The sequence below is a fragment of the Lissotriton vulgaris genome, chromosome 2_1 (assembly GCF_964263255.1).
Source record: "Lissotriton vulgaris chromosome 2_1, aLisVul1.2, whole genome shotgun sequence".
Taxonomy (NCBI): Eukaryota; Metazoa; Chordata; class Amphibia; order Caudata; family Salamandridae; genus Lissotriton; species Lissotriton vulgaris.
The window spans coordinates 66,603,046-66,618,131 of NC_141687.1; positions in this window are offsets into that span (position 1 = coordinate 66,603,046).

Consider the following 15,086-nt stretch of genomic DNA (forward strand, 5'->3'; position numbering starts at 1 on the left):
TCACTCCTAAACGTTTCTGAAATTTTGAAAAAACAGGTAACCTTATTCAGTTGATTGTAATCTCTGTAAAAGCAAATACAAATTAAAAAGTTTAAAAAAAAATATCTAGGTAAGCAATTTTACATGGCTCTTCATGTATCAAACCTACACAGATTCTTCATAGGTCGAGCCTGAGTCAGCACGCATGTGCTGCTCTGCGAGACTTGTTGTGGTGGAGTTTGTAAGAGCAGCCCCACCCACATTTTTCATTGGCTTGTTTCATTGTCCTTCGTAAAAACTGGCTTGAGAGTTATTGTTAGGGTTGTAAGACCCTCCTTGGTACCGCCTTGTCTGCATTTGTAAACACCCATAGTGACTGGCCTCTTCACTTCGGATGCGACACAGCATGTCTAGTTTGTAAGCACTCTTTACTTTAAAATGTGTTTCTCCTACTGCGGGCATGACATGCTTTACTCGCCATGCACGCTTTAACTTTCAAGCAGCCCCGGTCTATGGCGGCTGCTACTGTGAAGTGAAATTTACAACCAATGACTAAGCCAGTAGCCCTGGCTTATTGTAGGTGTATTGTTACTTGTTGTGCTATATTTCCGGATGAACGCGTAGAAGCAGCAAAGTACCACTGGGGCAGCACACTATGCTAAGTACATATTTTTAGTGTAAGTGTTTTAGCCCATGCCCTTAATTACATCTGCCACGCCCCTATAAGAGACCCACCCCCCTAGTTATTTCATTCCACTTAAAGCCATGTAGGAGGCTATTGTAACTACATTTGAGGTGTACTTGTTCACTGGACAGTTTGGTGGTGTTGGCCTCACCCCCACTGTTTATTGACCTCACTAAAAATGGAAATATGAAAAAGAATATTAAAATGAACACAGACTTCCATTTTGTTTTACTTGGTAAGAAGTGCTGGTACTCTCCCTTTCAGTTTTAAAGATGGCCGGCACTCAGTGCCTGCCTATTTCAAGCAGTGCTTACTGTAATATTTCTATTGCATGCAGTAGTGCATGTTTTTTATTCAGCTCGTACTCTCCCTGAGAATGTTATGTGCAGTAAATCGGGATTACATTGACTGTGATTGTTGAACATCTTTGCAGTGGCAGCTCCTCCACTATGGTGGACGAGCGTCCCCCCCACAGGAAAAACAAAATGATAATAACTTGGTGTTTTTATCATTTTTAAGTTGAGCCTGGGCAGTGCATGTGCTGCTGTGAGGTATGCAATATTGGAGTATGGCTTTGAAGCCCCGCCCACTCTCCGCTCATATTTTTTATTGGCTTGTGTCATTGTCCTTCATAAACCGTGGCTTAAGAGTCGTTATTAGGCTTGTTAGTCCCTCCTTGGTACCACTTTGTCTGCATTTGTTACCTCCCATAACGACTGGGCCATTTACTTTTCTTGGTACACGGTCTGCTTTATCATGGCTGTGAGCACTATTTTGTTTAACGATTTGCCCCAATTCCACCCACTACGTCATTTTATTTACTAATGGCGGTCCGCTTTAAGTATAGCGCCCGCGCTTACCTATTATTTTTCGGGGGTTTGTTTGTTTACTAGCACCCATGGGCACTTTTACAAAAAAAATCTGTTTGTCAACTTAACAAACAGATGCTTTTTTTCGTCACAGCGCGCCATGCCGCGGTTTCACTTTAATGTCGGCCATGCCCCTTTCTTTATACGCGGCTTGTCTAAAGAAAGGGGCATGGCCTCCAGGAATGTGAAAGCGTCGCATGTGGAGAAGGAGCTGTTGTGGAGAGCGGGTGGTCTGTGGTGGATAGGGGAGGGGTTGCATATGTGCGCGTCAAGTGTAGATACATCTGTGGAGAAGACACATCTGTGGAGAGGTGGTGGCCTCTGATGGAGAGGTGGGAGCTCCACACTTGCGCAAGGATTGTGCAGAAGGTGCTGTTGTAGGGAGCAGGTGGCCTGTGGGGGGGGGGGGGGAAGGGGCTGCATGTGTGTGTGTTGAGTGTAGATACTTCTGAGGAGAAGGTACATCTGTGAAGAGGTGGTGGCCTCTGATGGAAAGGTGAGGGCTCCACACTTGTGCAAGGATTGTGCAGATGGTACATTGGAGGGCGGGTGGTCAGTTGAAGAGAGAGAGGATAAGCTCCACTCATAGTGAGAAAGGGGGTTGCACAGTGGAGGGCGGGTGGCCTGTGGTGGAGAGAGATGAGACGCTTCACTCGTAGTGAGACGGGGGAGGCACAGTGGAGGGCGGGTGGCCTGTGGTGGAGAGAGAGGAGACGCTTCACTCGTAGTGAGATGGGGGAGGCACAGTGGAGGGCGGGTGGCCTGTGGTGGAGAGAGAGGAGACGCTTCACTCGTGTCGTGAGACAGGGGGAGGCACAGTGGAGGGTGGGTGGCCTGTGGTGGAGACAGAGGGGACGCTTCACTCGTAGTGAAACGGGGGGAGGCAGGTGGAGGGTGGGTGGCCTGTGGTGGAGAGAGAGAAGACGCTCCACTCGTAGTGAGACAAGGGGGGCACAGTGGAGGGCGGGTGGCCTGTGGTGGAGAGACAGGAGACGCTTCACTCATGTCGTGAGACAGAGGGAGGCAGGTGGAGGGTGGGTGGCCTGTGGTGGAGAGAGAGGAGACGCTCCACTCGTAGTGAGACCGGGGGGCACAGTGGAGGGTGGGTGGCCTGTGGTGGAGAGAGAGGTGACGCTTCACTCATGTCGTGAGACAGGGGGGCACAGTGGAGGGCGGGCGGCTTGTGGTGGAGAGAGAAGAGACGCTCCACTCGTGTCGTAGGACAGGGAGAGGCACAGTGGAGGGCGGGTGGTCTGTGGTGGAGAGAGAGGAGATGCTCCACTCGTGAGACAGGGGGAGCACAGTGGAGGGCGGGTGGCCTGTAATGGAGAGAGAGGAGACGCTCCACTGTTAGTGAGACAGGGGCGGCACAGTGGAAGGCGGGGGGCCTGTGGTGGAGAGAGGGGGGGCAGTGCTCTGTTATTTAGACAGATTAGCTGCTTATGAGTCATTAGGAAGTGGAAGCACATTTTCTATCCTGGTTTAAAAAGCAATCTATCAACAGAGCCACATCCTCCCAGCCACACACCGAGCTCTGTAAACAAGGGGCACACACCACAGGCACACACACAGCTGCATGGGGTAAACAACCCGCGCTCTCCACCGCACAACATGTCCCCGTCACACACATACATGAGACATGCGCAGACAGAAGGCATATGCACACTCTGTATCATGACACGTACAAAGACATGCATGGCTACAGATGTATCCACACACCACAAAGAGGTAAATACAAGCATCACGTAAGGGCTGTCTGCATCGGTTAGCATTAAATAGTTCTTTTCACAACTAAAATACATGCGCGAGGGGGCCTTTACAGTATTACCCATAGTGTGTGTTTGCACCGAAAAAACGAATACGATCACACCACAGCAATGCTCTACACAACCGTATACACGAAAAAAAAACCACAAAGTGTCATACATATATTTAAACAAATCCGAAACCGTGCATACACACATGCTCACCCAGCGAAAAATATGTAATTCGTCATGTGCTACACACAAAAAATGCACATTCATATTTTCACACACAAACACAGCAGAATAAAAGGGCCACATTTTACTTGTGCACAAAAACATAAAGATGTGAACAAACTACACGAATAATTTACAATACAGCACAAAGAGCTACATATACACTCTTGTAAAGTTGTATAAAAAACTACACCCCACAGGTGTAAAGCGCAAAGAGAAGTGTACACAATTCATAATAAGAACAAAAAAGTGAAACTAAGTACATGGCTCACAATTACCCAGATAAAAAGGCAAAAACTACACACAACAAATGTAAAATGCACATGTAAGTTTCATTTAGACATGACAATAGTTTTATTTACAGAGTGCAAATTATTGTGATGTATTCACAGCACATAGATTTAAATGTGTGTATCCCTTTACTCGCACATAATATTTCATCTGCATAGTCACTGTGGGGGAGGTGTTTCATAGGGGTGGTGTCCTAGAAAGCTTTTCGGCACAAACATGTTCTCAGACTATTCACACCATGGAAATGTCGCAGATTTACTACTCCAAATTGTAGAAGTAATTTTGTTTACAGCATGGGAATGGGAAGGGAATATCCCCAAATTTGTGAAAGTGTTGGGAAAGTGGGCTCTGCGATTTGTGACGTTGCAGGGGTGAGCACCTTCCAGCAAACAGAAGAGAAAGTCAGTGAATTATCATTGGAACAGAGACAGTTTTTATGAGTAGTTCTTGAAAGACTGTGAATCTAAAAAAAATAAAAAATAATTTACCCACAATACAGGAGTATGACTTGTGAATTGTGCTGTATCTGTTACTTCTATTGTTACAATAGGGATGGTTGGACACAAGTTCAGTATTAGATTCGAAAAATGTGAGTTGTTGCGTGCCTCGGAGGTATCTCCTAGTCGGACTTTAGGTGTGAAATTGAACAAACAAACAAAGCGTTCCCTTTCTCTAGGGAGCGACCCTCTAGGCGCTGCTATGTTGGATCGACACTGCGATCTATAAAACGTTGAAAACCATATTTGTTATATAATTGTCAAATACTTCAATAAACAAGTTCATCAGATTTGAGTTTTAATGAAGTCGTATTCATCAATTTCCAATGTTGTAATTCACATCGTAGAATTTATCATATTCATAAATCCATGAAAACACTTATAAATGCTTTTCCTAATGCATTTCGTACCCATGACAGGTACTTCGTCAGGGGAATCTGTTGAAATAATATATGTGTATAATGGTCCACTACTAAATAATACAATCATCAAATATCACAATACATCAACATGCAGTACTCTTAAAGGCATTAAGGTCAGTGCACAGTATTTCTTAAAGAAAAGTGACACAATTGTTGTCGGATACTGTATATACAGACAAATAGATTAAGGTGAAAAACATGCCAGGTAAACTGATGGAAACCAATTCGTAAACTTAAAAAATCTAGACACCTAATATACCAATACATCATAGCGCGTGTGTCAGAAAGAAAATGGGAAAGACTAGATTCACTAGAAAGGTTTGAATGGAAGATTAGTAAGAACGTGCACTGAGCTGATAGTTTAATCAAAATCCCCGCGTTGTGCTGAACACAACCTGCCGCTTGTCTCAGATTGATTACGATCAAGCCGACTTACCGCTAATCAGTGTGTGGTCTCAGTCTAGCCCCAAGGTGAAATAACGTATACAAACGCGGCGAACCTGCCGGTATAAGTAAAATGTTGGTGTGGTGTCGGCGTGGTGTTCCTGAAAGTGATGACGGACTAAAGCACATTAGACTAATCAATACGGCCATATTGGAACGGAGTGCACTTCGTGTGCACGATCCCTACTGTGTTGAGGAGTGATATTAATCGTGGATGAAGTGTAAAAAATATATACAAACTGGTGTTAACGGGTGATAGAAAACTAGAATGGTGCATCTCAATGGAAAACATATATAAATAAATAAACTGTAATAACAATATTAAATCAAAACTGGCAGTATGAATAATTGAAAGCTTCACTTAATAATAAGTCTCTGTACATGACACTGTTCACAAGTAGCACGAGAGTTCCAAGCGGTCGTTGAGCCCATGAGGCTTTAAGGAATCAAGTCTATGAATCCATTGATTTTCTTTTTGTGGTAGTCTTCTGTTCACGTCCTGGTTACCAATGTTGGTAATAGTTTCAAGTACCATGAATTGCAGTTGAGAAATGTTGTGTCTATTCTCATTGAAATGTACAGCAATGGCCGACTTCTCATTTCAAGTTCTTATATTGCTTTTGTGTTCCGTTAAGCGTGTTTTGATCTTCCTGGTGGTTTTGCCCACATATACAAGCCCACATGGGCACTTGAGGAGCTAAATGAGATTCATAGAATTACTGGTTGCCGTTACTTTGAGATGTATGGGAGTACCTTGTCGAGGATGGTTAATTGAGGTTCCCTTGATGATAGCATGACAATTGTTGCAGTTATGGCATGGAATCGTGCCCTTGAATGCATCTTGAATGGTGGTCTGTGGTCCTTTTTTGAGCATGTCTTGGATGTTTTTGCTGCGAGTGAATGCAAATCTATGTTGATTTTGAAAAATCCCTTTAAAATCTGGTTCATTGGATAAAATTTGCCAATGTCTTAGAATAGATTGTTTGTAAGCATGACTTTTGGTGGAGTATGTGGATACTACTACTGAGCGTCTCTAAGAAGACTTAGAGGTGCTTTTCAACAGGTCTGAACGTGATTTAGCATTACATTTGTTAGTTGCAATCGCCAAAACTTTTGAGGGATATGCTCTCTCTTGAAAGCGATGTATCATGTTTTGTATTTGTGTCTGAGATTCTTCAGGTTCTGAATCAATTCTCTTCACTCTGTACAATTGAGATAATGGTAAATTATTTTTGAGAGAATTCTGATGAAAACTGCCATAATGTAATAGATTTTTTCGGTCTGTAGAGTTTTTGTATAATGTCGTCTTGATACTGTTTTCTTCAATTTGAACTAAAACATCTAGATACGCAATGGTGTTTTGATCAATGTGATAGGTAAACTGTATCCGATCATTAATTTTGTTCAAATCTTCCAATTGTTGTTGTAGTTTGTGCTTTGGACCTAGCCAAAGAACAAAAATGTCATCAATAAATCTGTAAAACACTCTAGCGTGTTTCTTCCAGTGATCACAGTTCAAGATGTAATTGTTTTCAAAGTTTATCATGAAGTTTCAGGTACAAGTACAAGTATGGGAAATTGTGCAGCGCCATGCTACGCGAATATCTTCATGATAAGCAGTGCGGCCCTCGGTCACACCACAGAGTGTACTTTGCAGCCCATGAGATAGACATGAAGGGCCCGATTCACAGAACTAACTTGACAAAATCCTAAACTTACTACCATTTTGGTATTCACAGAAGGCACTTACTCATTTTGGTATTCACAGAAGGCACTTACCCATTTTGGTATTCACAGAAGTTAGGAGTCCTAACTTTAGGAATCCTAAATGCCTCTGTGAATACCGAAAGTCTTAAAGTTAGGATTTTTCTCAGTTTAGGAGTAGTAACATAAGTACTCCTAACTTTAGGACTCCTAAATGCCTTCTGTGAATACCCAAAGTCTTAAAGTTAAGATTTTTCTCAGTTTAGGAGTAGTAAAGTCAGGACTCCTATTTTTAGGACTCCTAAACTGAGAAAAATCCTAACTTTAAGAATTTCGGTATTCACAGAAGGCATTTCGGAGTCCTAAAGTTAGGAGTCCTAACTTTACTACTCCTAAACTGAGAAAAATCCTAACTTTAAGACTTTCGGTATTAATAGAAGGCATATAGGAGTTCTAAAGTTAAGACTCCTAACTTCTGTGAATACCGAAATGAGTAAGTGCCTTCTGTGAATACCAAAATGGTAGTAAGTTTAGGATTTTGTCTTAAATTAGTTCTGTGAATCGGGCCCTAAGTAAGCCTTGACACCAACAAGTTTCTCTCTTTAATTCCTACTGAATTGAGATGGACAGGTCCTTAGGTTTGTTGCGTTTGTTGGATTTAGAGATCAGGCAATTTGTTTCCATGTTATGTGAAAATTCAGAAAATATTGCACAAAATCACACCTCATTTAGTGAAATGTAAATCTGTCCTTTAGCAGTATATTTTAGCATGGAATGTGTTCTTGTTTCATGTGTTAATGCGGGGATGGTTTCACAGTAAATAAAACTGCTTGAAATACAAAAGTGGCGCAAGCGACAGTTCATATTAGTCCCACCCTCCCGTAGTCATTTTACTGCAAATGGTGTGTAATTATGCTGCATGATGTAATGGCATAATTTAGGGAATTTTGGCTAGCAAGTGTAACACAAAATTGTCAAAATTATACAAATGATACATCCACAATTTATGTTTCACCTGGGCATTGGACTACTGCAATAATATACACTCCGGCCCAAGGAAGAATCCAAAGGAAAATGCACCGTCATAAAGTGTAGGTGCCCGGTGTGGTTCCTGTAAGGTTGGATCTATGCCCGATATCTAGTATAAGTATCCACTATGTAAAAAGGATCAATTTACATTAATTCATTCATTGTATATAAACGTATCTCAAGTGAATCAATAACATAAAAACCTGTTGTGAATATGACCTCCAAGGACATTTGTAGAGCATCCAGACACACAGCATACATAACTACATTGTTAGCAGCCGCTGTCCATGCAGGTAACTGCGGTGGGGCCGGGTGGGGGGGTTTCCGATGGACGATGACGAGGGTAAATTAATTCTTTATTTTATTTTCCCTCAGCATTGTCCCTTGAAAACCCCTCCACCCGGCCTCACCACCCCGCCGCTGTTCCCTGCAGCTGATTGTTAGGAGGTCCTGGGGTTTAATTTCAAGTGATAGTAAACATGCCAAAATGGTGCTCCACTAACTTCCTCCTAAGCAGAGTTTCAATGACATATGTTGTACAGGCCACACTGACCCCTCTGAAGTCACCACCAGAAACTTGCCTCCAATTCCAGACACATAAAAGCCACAGAGCCTATTTCTCTATGTTCTAGATGGCAATCTATGCCTTAAGGCCAGTGATCATTGAGCAAAGGACCACTTGCAGTTTAAGAATATGTTGTCAAGTAGGAAAGTGGTAAGAAATTGGATAGGTATTTGGGCTGGGTGACTACCCTCCTCTAGGAATAATCAAAACCCTAGTCATGAAGAAGAACCCTCAAAGTTACTAAATCAACCTGTGCTTAACCTCCTGGCAGCCATAGCTCAGAGCAGACAGGTTTAACTTATAATGTTTAAAATATTTATGCAGTACAAAAGAGTAATAAATAAAAAATGCTAAATTATACAAATTTTAAATTGAACTATAATACTAGATTAAATGTAATAAACAAAATGACACCAAAATGACGACAATGGATTAAGGGAAATAAGAGATATGAATGTAAAAAAAAATCTTTAGTATTTGTGCAAAAAGCACAAAGCGCCAATGAGAGTCACGGTAAACCAGGACCTAGGCACAATTTGAGACTGACAGGGATGGAGTGAGGATCAGATACACCAACCAGATTTGTCGTGCCTTCTTGTATTCTTTCTCAGGTCCAGAGAGTTTTCTGAAGTGGGTGCCTGGAGATGCCACATTAATGTCTGGCACAAGGTAGTGGGTGGGAATGACACTGGGCCATGACTGAACCGTTGGGTTAAACATTCCTGGGGCCAACAATAACAACCTTGGCTATTTTCAAGCTGGTGAATGTATGCCGCCATGCTAAAACTGGGGTTTAAGAGCTGGGATTGTGTGTGGGGAGTGTACTATGGTAAACCTTGCCTCCCACCACATCTAATACCAAAATTCAGTTGGAAGTAGCCACTATATCCCCAATACACCCAGAGACAGACGTTTGGTTAAACGAAAACACTGTTTTCCAGAAACCAGCTAATGGATACGCAAGAATTGTTTTAGCATCCTGTTTCCATTCTTTCAAGACCCCCCATGTGTTATATGTAAAACCCAGAGACATGACAATCAGTCAGTGGCTACTATTGGCGGCACGCATAGGGCGTGCTGTGGAGTGGTAAAGCGGGGCGGGGGAAGGGCAGGGTGGGGGGTTAGTAAACTCAGACATACGACAGAATGGAGGAACGTAATAATTACTGGTGGCTACACAATAATTCTAACACGCAAAAGGTGAAGGAAGGAATGCTTGCAATAAGTATAACCCTGGCAATTGGTCAAATTCTAACCCTTGTTCTTATGCCCACCACGCCACATCAGTTTGGATCCAGGTGTGTACAAATTAGTCTTGACCCTGATCCAGTGAGACAGTGAAGCATTAACTGCTAGGCCAGGCCCTTTCTGAACCAGAACACAAACAACCCAAAACCAGTTTCGCCCTAATAGGGGATCATCAGTCGGCTGTGCCTTGCTTTGAGTTTCAAAGTGAGCACGGGACCCAGATCTTGCGTGGTACATCAAATACAAAAAAAGTGATGGGAGGAATTTTGCAACAAGTCTAACCACCTGTAATTACCCAGGGTAGCATTCCAACCATCATTATTTTGCTGAAGATCCACCTCTGTTTGGATCTAGCCATAAACAAAACACTCTTGACTCTGCTCTAAATGGAAAACCCCAGCCTGAACCACGAGGCCAGGTCCTCCCTGAACCAGGACACAGCAACTGAAAGCCAGGTTCACCCTGATTGGGACTCGTCAGCCAACGGTAGCTTGGTTTCCAGGGCACAGTGACCACAGGACCCACATCCGAGAATATCCTTCCCACTTAGTGTGGTACATCGAACACACAAAAGGTGCTGGGAGGAGAGCTTGCAATAAGTCTCACCACTGGTAATCACTCTGGGTAGTATTCCAACCTGTAGGTCTTTTGTATGTTTGATATCAGCATTGCAGGTTCAAAATGAAAGTGAAACCATTGTTGACCCTGGGATAGAATACAGAACAATAATCCTTCTACGAATATATGCATGGTTGAGAGCTGTGGAGCACTATGGACCAGCATACCATACAAAGAGGACAGACACACACATTCAACCCAAGTTGTGGAGCTTCATCCAACAGAACTTCACACTGGCCATGAAATATGGATGGGAAAGAATAACTACACCTGTCCTATTGACATTAGAGCTACCTCCTGCCTCTTAGTATCCGAAAACCCACACCTTTGCCTAATGACATATGGGACACTCCTCTACCACCAAAGACCTCACGGACATAATATACTATGTCTACCCTACCTTCTACCTCTCCCCAGAAGATGGAGGACAGTTAATCTAGCTCTTAGGATGATCTTCCCAGTATCAATTGAATATAATCCATTGCTTCGTATCATATACCAATTTAGCAAGTGATCCACACATCGTTATTAATGGTCCGGGCATAAAATGAAAGATAGGACTTGTTGAACTTTGCCAACTATTGGCTGGCACAGATACAGACTATACAGCACGCTTAAAGAACCAGTTAATACTAACAAGCCACACCGGCCTGCTCAATCCAGAGAAATCTGCTACAAATTGGTGGTCAATGAAGGACTCTACGTGCCCCCCCCCCCCCCCAAGACCGGTCTCAATTAGTCACATATGTTGGGCTTCAACTTCCTATAATTACCAAAAGGGTGGGCATAGTGCATTGGCAGCTCATAATGGCAAGCATACAAAGGAGTGCTGTTAATACAAAGTATCCGGGTAGATCTATGATCCCCTTTTATCTTTATTGACTCCTGGTACCTCTTGTGGATCAATAAGATGACAGGGGGACAACCTCCTACAACTACCAACAACATAAAGGGTCCTACAGAGCTGCCAGCCTGAAGCCACAAACCGTACACACATGCATCTATTTTGACGCTCATTGCATCACTAAGCGCTGCGGTCCATACCCTGATACCAGCAACTTGGTGGTCATCACGGACAACAAGGAAACACTTCCCATATAGGCTCAAAGCAAAGGCAACACTCTTTCAACCACACAGCAACAAGGTGTAGCATGCTGCCCACGTGGCAAGCACTTCAGCGCCACACATGAGCTTGTATGACACAACCACGTATGCCTAAACCATGCGTTCCTTAACAACGCGGTCGGAACAACAAATACATCTTTACCACACATTCCTTTACCATGCAAGTCTTTTCAACGACTTGCCTTAGGGAAAGTGCTGTCCTTTCCAACAGTATAATTTACTATTCCAACTTTAGTCCGCGCAACAGTAGGGAAAGCATTGCACTTTGAGGACCAACAGATCTTTGCTCCCGTTGTAGCAAGATGTGCGGTAAAGGAATGTGTGATTAAGACGCATTTGTTGTTCCAACCACGTCGCAAAGGCAACGCATGGTTCAGCCACTGTCGTAATTGCGGTTTCCCCGCACATAGGCGTAGTATACGCTGTACAAACACGATAACACAATGTAGCGCTCAGAAAACAGCCAATGCCTACATTGCCACACATGTAGAACTGAACGTGAACTTGAAATCAGATTTGCCCGCACTTCACTCTCCATGCTGCAGGCACAGGGGTTGTTTGTCGAACTCTAGGATTACCTAATGGGAAAAGTCAGGAGCCCCACAGGGGGAATGACAAAGGAGGTCGTGCAAAGGCATCCCAGTAATGTTACACTACAAAAAGGGCCTCTCCACCCCCGCGCAGGCCCCTACCTGCCGGAATGCGCTTCATTTACTTTCTCTCCCTTGTTTTTCCCTCCAAATGCCTCAATATCAGGTTTAAGGAATTCGATTGAAGGCGCTCTCTCCCAGGAGGCCTCGTTTTGGCTTCCTGCCTGTTTCCTGTAGGTCTTTCTGTTTCTTATTTTTCGTTTTTCAGGAGCCCCTCGACATTCAGTCGCTTTTCGGAGCCTATCTGTCCCATTTGACCCTTTCCGTTCGACCTCTCTCTTTCTTGTCCTACTCTCTTTCTCCCCTCTAGACTTACAGACCCCATTGGCAGCTCTCTGTCGACACAAACACCTCTCCTGCTCTCAATTTAAAGTCATTCTCCCTTCCCTCCATCTCTCTCCTCCCCTCCTCCCCTCCTCCTCTCCCTCCTTACCCGTTAGATACATTTCACACTTTAATTCTACCTTCCTGTCTCTCATTAGTACCTACTTCCTACTTTCTTTCACTATTATCCCTCACTATTATCTGAAGGAAGACCCGTTAGTATAGAACATTTCTATTCTCCATGACTATGGAAGTGCCTTCCCAGTGTGTTCTGCCCTTTATTGCAGTACTATCCTTGTACCTGTGTTTGGCACTCTTTTGTAACATGCACACGTCACAGTTCTCTTGTAACACACTGTTTGCTACCTCTCACATTATGTTTGCTTTCGATACTTGCACAAGTGCCACCATTGCCTACGTAACGTTTGCTCTTTTGTTTGAGTGTCCTCCATTTATTGCAGTATTATACCTCTACTTGTACTTTGTACGCTTTTGTAACCTGCACACATCACTTTTTCCTCCTGTAATGCACCGTTTGCTACCTCTTGTATTTTGTCTGTTCACAATTGTCACTTTTGCTTTTGTAATTTGTTCACTTGTATTGTTCTCATGTTTCAGTTCTGTTCCTATTGTGAAGCGCTCTGACACCCTCGGGTAAAGTCCGCGCTAAACGCATAAATAAATAAATAAGGGATATTTCCATCACCCTCACCCCCCTACTGCTCCTTCATAGGTTTGTGTCCAATGTTTTTCTTCTCTTTGCTATTTTCCTTTGCAAGACAGACTATAATGTACTTGTAAACTTGCACATTAAGAAACATATCTACACACCTTGTCCAAGTGCCTGGATACCCTCTTGGGTGATTAGTGCGCTATGCAAATCCACATAACATAACATAGTAACAACAAGGACACACGTTTAGGTTAAATGTAGCTCAGATGAAAAAAGGGTCAGGTACAGCAACTCAACTCAGAAAGAGTCAAACACATGGAATATGGCAGGAGAGCATGAAGGGACCAATTAGAAAAGACATCAAATATTTATGACACTAAGGGGTCCATTAGGTTAGCCCATAGGGCGGTGGCTATCCGCCCGCTAAAAACCACTGCCCGCTCTGCATTACCCCCTGCCATATTACCTTGGCGGGGGGGGGGGGGGGGAGGGGGGGATCCCGGCAGACGGTAAGACCGTCCGCCGGTTTCCAACCCGGTCGCAGAGTCGATCGGGCGGATTAGCATGGTGGTGGTGTCTGGGAGACCCCGCCCTCCATATTAGCATAGATGGGGAATTGTGCCTTTCCGTGGCGGCAACGTCGCCATAGAAAGGCATCCGTTTTTTCCATTGGGGCCCATAACGGGCCCCCAGGGATTCTGAGGGGTGGGGGTGCACATGGGGGCAGTTCCATGCCCAACATGGCAGGCACCACACGGTGCCTACCACGTTGTGCATGGAAGTGCACAACATGCCTTCCTGGCATTGCGGCGGGCGGTCCTGAGAGCCACAATGTCAGGAATGCAGGATGCGCCTGCCAGTGTGGCGGGCACATCCTGATGTCTGCAACGGGACCCCTGCACCAATGGCGGGCGGTCCCAATCCCTGAAAGGATGGCAGAGAGAAGGGTGCTGGAAGTTTTGAGGCTGGACTCTCTATTTCAGATGTATTGACACTAGGAAAATGTATGTTATGTGAAATGCAGGAGTTTTGGACCAGGAAGAGCAGAGGTCAAAGAGCAATATCGGAGGCAAAGCAGTGATTTAGGTGCAGTACTCTAGCCTTCCTGATGTCCCTCACTGTACCTCTTCAGAGGACCTGGAAAACACATCACTCAATCAATCAGAGTACTTGTAGAGCGCGCTACTTACCCGTGAGGGTCTCAAGGCACTGAGGGGAGGGGGGAGGGTGCTGCTACTGCTCGAAGAGCCAGGTCTTGAGGAGTCTTCTGAAGGCGAGTAGGTCTTGGGTCTGCCGACTGCCGTATGTGGGTAGGGAGGGTGTTCCAGGTCTTGGCGGCGAGGTAGGTGAAGGATCTGCCGCCGAAGGTCGTTCATTGGACTGGGCTTCTCCTTACACATTGTCATGGTCTTCTAAACTTGAACATTCATTGAGACCAAAAAGACACCTTTGCAAAAATTTGACTTGCTACAGAGTAGGGTAGGACCTAGGTTAGAGCCACATACCAGGAAATAGGGGACCAAGAATCCACTCGGGCAATGGAAACTGAGAAAAAAGCCAAATGCTAAAGAAGATTAACTTGAGTATAAGCACAGGTCTTCATGTGTATGTAGGACATAAGAGAACAGGCCGCTATGGCCACTGTGGCTCTCAAGCTGCGTGCGCACAGAAACATGAATGAGGGTAAATGATGTACTACTTAGGCATGACTGACGGGGATCACAGTTTGTTAACAATTTAGGAGCGCGCTTGGCTGAATATGAAGGCTCCAGAGGGGTTTCAGTTGTCTTGGACGTCTCATAGGGATGGTGTCCCGGAGTTTCCCAGGCACAAAGGCTGCAGTTCTGGCAATCTTGCTATCACATTAGGACGTGGGAGAGCAAAAGGAGAAAACATTAAAGGCTGCAAGAACAAATTTAATATCTGTCCAATATCATAAGGGTATTCAGACAAAATTTTAAGTTAATAATATAAAGACACAGAA